The following is a 9,606-nucleotide window of genomic DNA, read 5'->3' as shown; positions in this document are numbered from 1 at the left end:
GTAACCACAGATACAGGGACACTGGAGCGATTTAAACCCACGATTCATTAGTCGATCGCTCGAATGTCAGCTTATAGACCAGGGGTCTCAAACTGCCAGCCCATGGGCCACTTACGGGCTGCCTTCCTTCGGACCGCAACAAGCCCCATCCCCCCCCCCCCTGCGCCTTCATTTCACGCGATCATATGACTTTTAAAACACTCCAGTGTCCCTGTATCTGTGTTTACTCTCAGTAAACAGCGGTGAGTTCGGTGAGAACTAAAGACGTTCACGGCCAATCACAGTCATTTATGTTGAGCACATGAACACAATGACAAATCATCGCTGTTTAGGATCGTGCTAAATAGCACTCAGATGTTAGCGGGAAATGGAAGTTTTTAACATTTCAGTACCGAATTCCGGCCAATTCACACAGGCCGTCAGTGTCAACATTTCCCATTCACTTTAAATAGTTGATGTCGAGCATTGCCAAACTGAATTGTTGATCTGTCAGTGCCGCTTCAGTTGCGTTGCTCGCTGCAGAAGTTGGGATATTTCAAGCGCCAATGGAATCGTCAGCCAATCAGATCGCTGTATGCAAATACACCAGCTCAGACAGTAGCCAATTGCTGACTAATTTTATTGGCTGATGCTGCTATGACCATCATGTCAGCCCCAACTTCAGACACACCCTCTGTCAAGCGTTGACGATGAAGCCCCGTGTGAATCGGACATTATTCTCATACAAGATTTTTGTAAGAACTATTATATTCACTTCAAGTGTGTGTATGTGTGGTCCTTGAAGTCTTCAATGGTTGGCATCATCTCTACACAAGTCTCATCAAGTGTTGCTGCGCAATCTCTAGAGGCCTCGGGATGGCCATCCTCAGGCGGAAAAAATTAGCGTAGCTGCTGTTTAGAATCTATTTGAATGATATATTAAATGTCAATGCGAAAATAAAGAGCTATAGAAGAAAATAAGAGTAAACAAACATGGAAAGAAACATAAAACATAGAAGTTTTTCTAACAAAGTGCCTGATGTATTTAGACTGAAAGAGTGTGTCCTATGGGTGGTTTGTCAAGCCCACTCACCTACATGGAGCACAACGATGCATCATACAGTTATGTGATGCATTGTGTGTATGCTTTACTAAAAAGATAGGTCTTCAATCTAGTTTTGAACCGAGAGAGTGTGTCTGATCCTCGGACATTATCAGGAAGGTTATTCCAGAGTTTAGGAGCCATATATGACAGGGCTTGACCTCCTTTAGTGGACTTTGCTATTCTAGATACTACTAGAAATCCTGAGTTTAGCGATCTTAAAGAGTGGGTTGGATTGTAGCGATTGTTGGGATTGTATGCATCTTTTAAATATATTTCATTTTAATTCATGTAAGATTACATCTAACATTTCTGAAGGTAACGGCAGTCAAAATGAGTATGAAGTGTTGAGGCTCTTGCTTTAAATCACTTAAGCACAACAATGCAGAGTATCACTAGTCTCTTGAGGGACCTAACTATTCTATTGCGGGAAATCATTGGTCTCTCATGGGATGTCACAGGACGGTTCTCATGGGACCTCGCTAGTCCCTCGCGGGACGTCGCCAATCTCTCAGGATGTCGCCAGTCTCTCACAGGACCATCACTAGTCTCTCAGGGGACATCGTTGGTCTCATGTGGGACAATACCAGTCTCTCATGGAATATCACTAGTCTTTCAAGGACATTACCAGTCTCTCACATAAGTCTCTAATGGGACGTCACTCATCTCTCAAGGAACGTTGCTAGTTTCTTACAGGACATAACTAGTCTCTCATAGGACCTTCACCAGTCTATCACAGTTTGTCACTACTAGTCTCTCACGAAACGTCACTACTCTATTATGTGATTTCACTATTCACTCACGAGACCTTCACCAAGGTCTCATGGTTTGTGATTAGCCTCTCATTAAATGTTACAAGCCTCTCATGGGATGTCACTAGTCTCTCTGACATCACTATTCTCTAACGGGACATCACTCTTATAGATATCGCTAGTCTTTCACAGGACATTTCCAGATATTTCTATCAGGTTTAGATATTCAGGATTCTGAGCTGCCTTTTCATTATTTTCAAGCATTTACATTCAAGAAGATTGTAGAAATCACAGCTTTAGAATGACCAGCTTCTCTGGCTGTGGCTGAAAGGGTAATTTCTTTTGTTTGTATCTGGACATTGGGTCATTATAGAACAGTTTTAGTTAATCTAGTTAACAATGCAGCGTCACTGATTCGATTCAAGACCAGTGATGAGATGAACCCAAGGTTTCCATATCCTGGACCAGGCCGTATCCTGAGCAGCTGCTGTGGTGGTCATGGAGGAGCGGAGAGCATGAGACTGTTTGTGATTCCTGTGACGCTCCAGCTATAGACGAGTCTTCGCTGAGGTCCAGTTTCCAGCCTGCGGTGCCTTGACTGCAGCTCTGCACAAGACGTTTGGCCAGAGGAGAAATGGTCGTGGCCAACTAAGCCTGGTTTCTCTCTAGGTTTTTTAATTCTTCACTTTCGTCAATTGGTGAGGTTTTTCCTCGCCGCTGTCATCACTGGCTTGCATAGTTTGGGATCTGTAGAGCTGCGCATCGATGGATTTGCTCCTCAGTGTTCGGACTCTCAGTAGTGATTATTAAACCCCACTGAGCTAAACTGAACTGAACTTAAACTCTGAAAACTGAACTACACTGTATCAATTTACTATGATCTTCTATGTGAAGCTGCTTTGACACAATCTATTTTGTAAAAGCGCTATACAAATAAAGGTTGAATTGAATTAATCATAATAATAACCCTCGCCACTTGTGACACACACATTGCTCTGTTGTGTGTAGATGAGTATCAGAAGCAGCAGCGCCTCATGTGGAGGATTATGAGGAAACTCTTTGGGGATTCTGTGACACAGGCCTTCATTAGGGATTAGATCAGACACACAGGGCTTTAACATACTTTCTCCACTGCCATTCAGCTCCACTCATTACAAACAACTGACCGCATGTTGCTTTGCAGGCTTTCAGTCGAAAGCGAAAGAATAGAAGCAGTAGTACAGAATGCTTTGGGATGAATGCATTCATGTGCCTATTGTATTTTATATTTTTTTCCTCAGTAGGTCCTGAAGTGGAACCACAGAAAATATTTCAATACCGAAAACCATGTTTTAAAATACAGGCCAAATTATAATGTCATTTTATTACATTTTTATTGTTTTTCTATCTATACTTTGCTATCTATATTCTATCTTGTTACCTTAACGTTAAGCATACTGAACATTCCAGCAGATAATCACTGACATTTTGTTAATTGCTACCATAATACAGGATATTTGCGTCAGGTGTATTGTGTATGAGTTACCACCATAAATTACTCTGAACCATATTTTATACTTTGCCTTATATATATTTTATGTATTATTTATTATGTAATGCAATATTAATGACTCATTCTACAGTACTTTGACAGTGGTTCATTTTCGTCTGTACATGTTGATGCTACAGCCGGTCAGTGCGCATGCGTCTCGGGCTGTGGCGATGATTCTTAGCGTTTATAATCCAGCAGGCGCTCGCTCTCCGCAACCCAACCCCCCTGCTCTCTCCTTTCAGAGGATTACAAACCGAGAGATGTCCTGTACATTCAGCACATCTGCCACTCCATCCCAACAAGCTGTGCAGTCCATTCAGCACGTGACGAGCCCCCTCCTCCGTTTCCCAGCGACCCGTGGCGCGAATTATGGTAACTTCCGGTAAACTATAAACAAGTGTAAAATAAATGTGTAAAACGAGGTGACGTTATATTTTTCTCTATCCGTCTGAAGAAAATATAAGGAAACATGTTAGAATTGGCTACTTTAAGCAGAATGTAGTCCAACAGCCGCCTGTTTAGCTGCTGTACAAAGAGAAAATAATCTGGACGAACAGAAGCTATTTTATACAGTCATTGAACAAGTGTATAAAAAAGTCGCCATTGACGCAATTATGGCTACAGGGGAAGTCTGTTAATATCATTTATGACTTTACATTTGGTTAATTGTGCTATTATTATTATTTATTTTGCTAAAATCTCACTGGTGGTGTAATTTGCTTAACTATAATATATCGCCTATACAAAAAAGCATATTTATGGCACAGTAAGTTTCTTCTTTGTTTATTATGATTTCTCCAAAATATTGTTTGACACTCAGGCTAGACAATTATCAACTAAAAATCATTATATCCTATTCCATTAAAAACTATTGCTACAATTCATAGTCAAATTTTCATGAAAACTAATGCAATTTTAGCCATTAAACTCATCACTGCAAAATGTGAAGAGAGAAAATATCCAGTGAGCGGCAGTTCTGTGAGCACAAATGCCTTGTTGATGTCAGAGGAGTATGGTTAGACTGGTTTCAGCTGATAGAATGAAACAGTCACTCAAATAACCACTCGTTACAACCGAGGTATGCAGAAAAGCATCTCTGAACGCACAACACTTCGAACCTTCAGGCGGATGGACTACAGCAGCAGAAGACCACACCGGGTGCCACTCCTGTCAGCTAAATACAGGAAACTGAAGCTACAATTCACACTTGCTCAGTAAAATTGGACAATAGAAGATTGGAAATTGGACTGGTTTCTTAAACATGACAATTAGTTCACTGCACTCAAATGGCCTCCACAGTCACCAGATCTCAATCCAATAGAGCACCTTTGAGATGTGTTGGGACGGGAGATTCACATCATGGATGTGCAGCTGACTAATCTGCAGCAACTGCGTGATGCTATCATGTCAATATGGACCAAAATATCTGAGGATTAATTCCAGTACCTTGTTGACGCTATGCCACGAAGGATTAAGGCAGTTCTGAAGGCAAAAGAGGGTCCAACCCGGTACTACTAAGGTGTACCTAATAAAGGGGCCGGTGAGTGTATATTCACTATCATGCTAAGTCATTTTACAAGGACATTTACATTCTAACTCACCAGTGTCCAAGTTTATAATAGGGCATTTACTTTTTTAATCATCAAATTACAGAATCTAAATAACCTTAAGTATAAGTAAAGTTTTAGTCCCTTGCATTAATATGCTGTTGTATAAGTCATTATATAATAAGTGGCATAAAATGATCTGAAAATTACTATATCGCAATGATTTTTTTCTACTATATATCACACAACAAAATTCTTTATCATGTAGGCCTAGCTCATGCCCTGTTCAACACATTTTAATGAGTTCTCTTTGTTATTTCAAGACTAATGTATTATTAGAGCTAAGTGGATGTCAGTTTAGGGTGTCTCGCATCTATTTGCATTAGTACTCTGTTTCTGTATTGTAGTTGTGTTCCCAAGGCGACCACATTATCACTTAATGTAAATTGAAATCTTAAGAACTTTGTGTGCAACAATTACCTCTTTAAGTGACCTTCTGTTTAGGAATAATTTGTTTTTGCTATGTTTATGCTTCCCATAAATCCATAATGGAGTAGTTCTGGGTCTGAAGGGACACAATGGTGCCCTTATTGCATTAAGTGTCTTCACCTTGGACAGACAATGTGAGCTTCAGTTTTGACTGTGTCGGAGTTTTGAAAGGAGATAATCACCTCACAAAACAAGAGTTGTTCCGTGGGACAATAGTCAATCTGCGACATGAATTGACCCGAGGTACTTGTCAACTTTGGATAATTAAATAAAATGAGACCTTTCAGTAATTACATTGAGGGTTTTTTGCAAGGGTCATAGAAGGGTCATGGATTATAGGTGATTAGGATGTGATTTGTAGTGTGAAAACACTTGCTGCTAAATGTTAATGCTGTGCTAGCTAATGGGTATATTCAGCAGCTGAAAACAGGGCTATTTCTTTAAACCAAAGCTAACAAGTTATGATCACCCCTGTGGTTAAACCAGCTTAAAACATCACATTAGAGAAGTCCACAGTGGTTGTTGGAGTGTGAAGGATCGCTTGCACTTAGGATGTGTTTTGTATTGTGTTTTTGAAATAGGACAATTGTTGCTGTAGGTGTGAACGTTATGCTACAATGCTAACTAATAAATTAATTATCTTAACTGAAAACTAGTGATGTATATGCTGTTGTAAAAGCTTAAGACTATTTTAAGCTGTGCAAAGGAAAGTCATTTCATCAGGGCTTTAAAAAGGGAAATTGTCACCTCAATAAACAAGAGTGCAAAATTCAAGAGCCAAACATTTAGCCAAACTGCAAATTGGCCTGGGGTATATTGGGTGTTTGAAGAATGGGGTACCGTATATGCACACAAACTTTACATTTTAGTCAGTCAGCCTCAGCGCTTCTGGTGAACTGTCTTTTCATTATAAAATTGGCACGTTTAAGGTCTGATTTCCTTAAACATCAGTTATCTTCACTGCCTGATAGATATACGATACAGGCCTCTACGATACAGGCCAGCCTCGTGAGAGGGGTGTTTTGTTTTGTTTTTTCCTCAAAATGTGGACCTTTTTACCTCATTTAGGCTACTATTTAATTATGAGATTTTAATACTGTATTTGTATTTAAGCTGAAATAGATTGTCAGATGGTCATCATAACCAAAAAAACGTTACATGAAAAATTAGTGGATAGCAAAAATAGCCAAAATAGACTTCATATTAATTTTAATATCAGTCGCTTTTGGTGCTTTACACCATTTTGATAGGTAATTTTTTTGTTTAAGGAATAAGGTCCAAGATTTAGAATAAAAGTTACTTATTTTTAAACGCATTTAAAACAATACAGTAGCGAAAGATGACTTCACTTCAGTCAGATTGTAGGTTTTGTTGCACAGCTAGATGTTGGACTCATGAAAAATAATTATGTGCACTGGCAAAAACTGATTAGCTGAAGTTACACCGAAGTGACAGCCAACAGACGATTCCACTTGGTCTTAAAACCTTTTTTGATCAGTTATTTTTACCATTTATGATGGCATATCAGTCAAAATAGGACAAACGAGCTCATGTATATGACAAAATTCTGGACCTTTGTCAGTGAGGGGTGGATCTTTCGAATTGGCTATGGGCCTGCGATATAACGTGGGTTTTTAGACGGGACAAGAAGCACTGCATTAGATTTAAGTTTGTGTGCTCGCCTGCTGCTCCTGATAGTGCTAGCCGTTTACACAGTCTTTCATCCCCTTTTACGCTTGAACAACTAAATGAATGCTTAAGTCTATTTAACTGAATGTATTGTAATTGCATTACAACATCGATGCTGTAAAAGGAACCGCATGAAATTGAAAATAGTCACGTTAAGCTTTCACTGGAAGTTTATCATTTGCTGAAAAACACTAACTGTGCATATAGCCCATTGCAGGCACTTAGAATGTTTTGTAGTGTGTTTCTTAACATTTGTTGCACCATATGAAAGTTATGCAAATAGGCTAACAGTCAAACTAAAGCAGATAACTGTCCTATACTTTGTTTAAAGTGTATGAACTATATTCTATGGTTTAGAAATTAAAAACAGTAACCAGGGCTACAATGCAATCTTCGGCAATGATTAACTTTTTGATTTAGTAGCTAATTCATATGAATTTATCCAATCTCATTTGATGGCAGCTAGCTGCTCTCTGCAACTCACATGGCCGCCTACTGAAGCTAAGCAGGGCTGCGCTCGGTCAGTGCCTGGATGGGAGACCACATGGGAAAGCTAGGTTGCTGCCAGAAGTGGTGTTAGTGAGGCCAGCAGGGGTCCTAATGCCCCAGTATATTGATTGGAACTCTATACTGCTCAGTGAGCACAGTCGTTCGCATGAGATGTTAAACCGAGGCTCTGACACTCTGTGGTTGTTAAAAATTCGAGGATGTCCTTTGAAAAAAAAGAAGGGGTGTAACCAGGGGCGTCGCTAGACCCAATTTACTGGGGCACGTGCCCCAGTTAAAATCTTCAGTGCCCCAGTAAATGCATTGAGATATGATTTACTTCATATGCAAGTGTATTTATTAAGAGTGGTAATTCCGAAATAAAGACGTTATTCTCTATGTGCAACCGAACCAACGCTGGTGAAAGCAGTGTAATCAAAAAGCAAACTGACGCATCTCCGCATGTGCGCAGAGAATCCACGCGCCTCTCGCACACGCTGCTCTTCTGTCTAGAAAAGCGCTACATAAATGTAAGGACTTATTACCTTTTAGAGTGAGTTGCTTATCCCCCAATATTGGTTGGGTTTAAGGATAAGGATATAAAATGTTTAGAAAAAATGTACATTTTCGTACTAATGAAATCTAATGAATGTGTACGAATTAGCCACTTTTCTGACAGGACATAAAGTTAGGTGTCCTTGTAAGATCTGGCTAATCTTTTTGACCACAAGTGGGATTTCATGTTTACAACCGGCTTATTTTGCTTTAGAAATAGCCATTGGATCTGGTGATATGCGTTATGTATCCAATCCTACCATGAACACGGAGTCAAATAGTGAAGTTAAATTAGGTGTGTTTTTGTTTTTTTGTTTTTGAGAGAGAGATTGCCCATATCTTGTGGAGTTCCACAGAGGTGAGTTTTAGATCCATTATTATAATTGCCTTTTTATCATCATATTACTTAATGGCACTTATTGAGATCCGCATCTTTGCCACACCAGCCCTCAAATGTTAACCAATCTTTTATAAGAAAATCACAGTAACCACAAATTAACTGTGTTTTTCCTACTCTAGCCATGTTTTAACCATTGTATTTATTGTAAAACTGTGGTTTTAAAAAATGATTACTTTTGACCTTATTCTTCATGTACAAGTGGGTGCAGCCATTTGAATCTCTTTGGTTCGAGACTTCCGGTTTTATTCACTTCCATTCATTTTTAGACATTAAAAACATTACGCTGCACGTTGCGCTGCTTGATGATGCAAACTGATATTTTCTTATTATTTTATGCTGCTTTGTCTGTATATTCATGCAAACACTTGTTTGTTGATCAAGTAGTTGGACTGTTTTCTATTCCTAGTCATTTCTCCCATAGGCGACTGAATCAGAAGTGCTAAAACAATCGCTAAAACAAGCGCACTTCCGCATTTTAGAATAAGATCAGTCCATTTTCTAAAATAAAACCCAAGGTTAATTTTCAGAAGAGGGAAATCAAAACAATCTGAAGACCAGCTATAAGTATCTGAAGGTAAGTGTTCTTCTTTTCATGAGTTCAATAAATTCTCATGTTCAATACACTATCTATTTTCTTGAATTTTCCTAGCATACAAGTACCAAAAATCAACAGAAATATAGATGTTTGCCGAACATGGTGGTGAAATCATACAGTGCATCCAGAAAGTATTCATAGCACTTCACTTTTTCCACAATTTTTATGTTACAGCCTTATTCCAAAGTGGATTAAATTCATTTATTTCCTCAATTCTACACACAATACCCCATAATGACAATGTGAAAAAAGATTTTTAGAAATTGTTGCAAATTTATATAAAAAAAACCCTGAAAAATCACATGAACATCAGTATTCACAGTCTTTGCCGTGAAGCTCTAAATTGAGCTCATGTACGCTCTGTTTCCACTGATCATTCTTGAGATGTTTCAGCAGCTTAATTGGAGTTAATCTGTGGTAAATTCATCTGATTGGACATTATTTTAAAAGGCATACACTTGTCTATATAGGCTCCTAGGGT

This window comes from Danio aesculapii, chromosome 21 (genome assembly GCF_903798145.1).
Source record: "Danio aesculapii chromosome 21, fDanAes4.1, whole genome shotgun sequence".
NCBI lineage: Eukaryota > Metazoa > Chordata > Actinopteri > Cypriniformes > Danionidae > Danio > Danio aesculapii.
Note: the sequence above shows the minus strand (reverse complement) of the source record.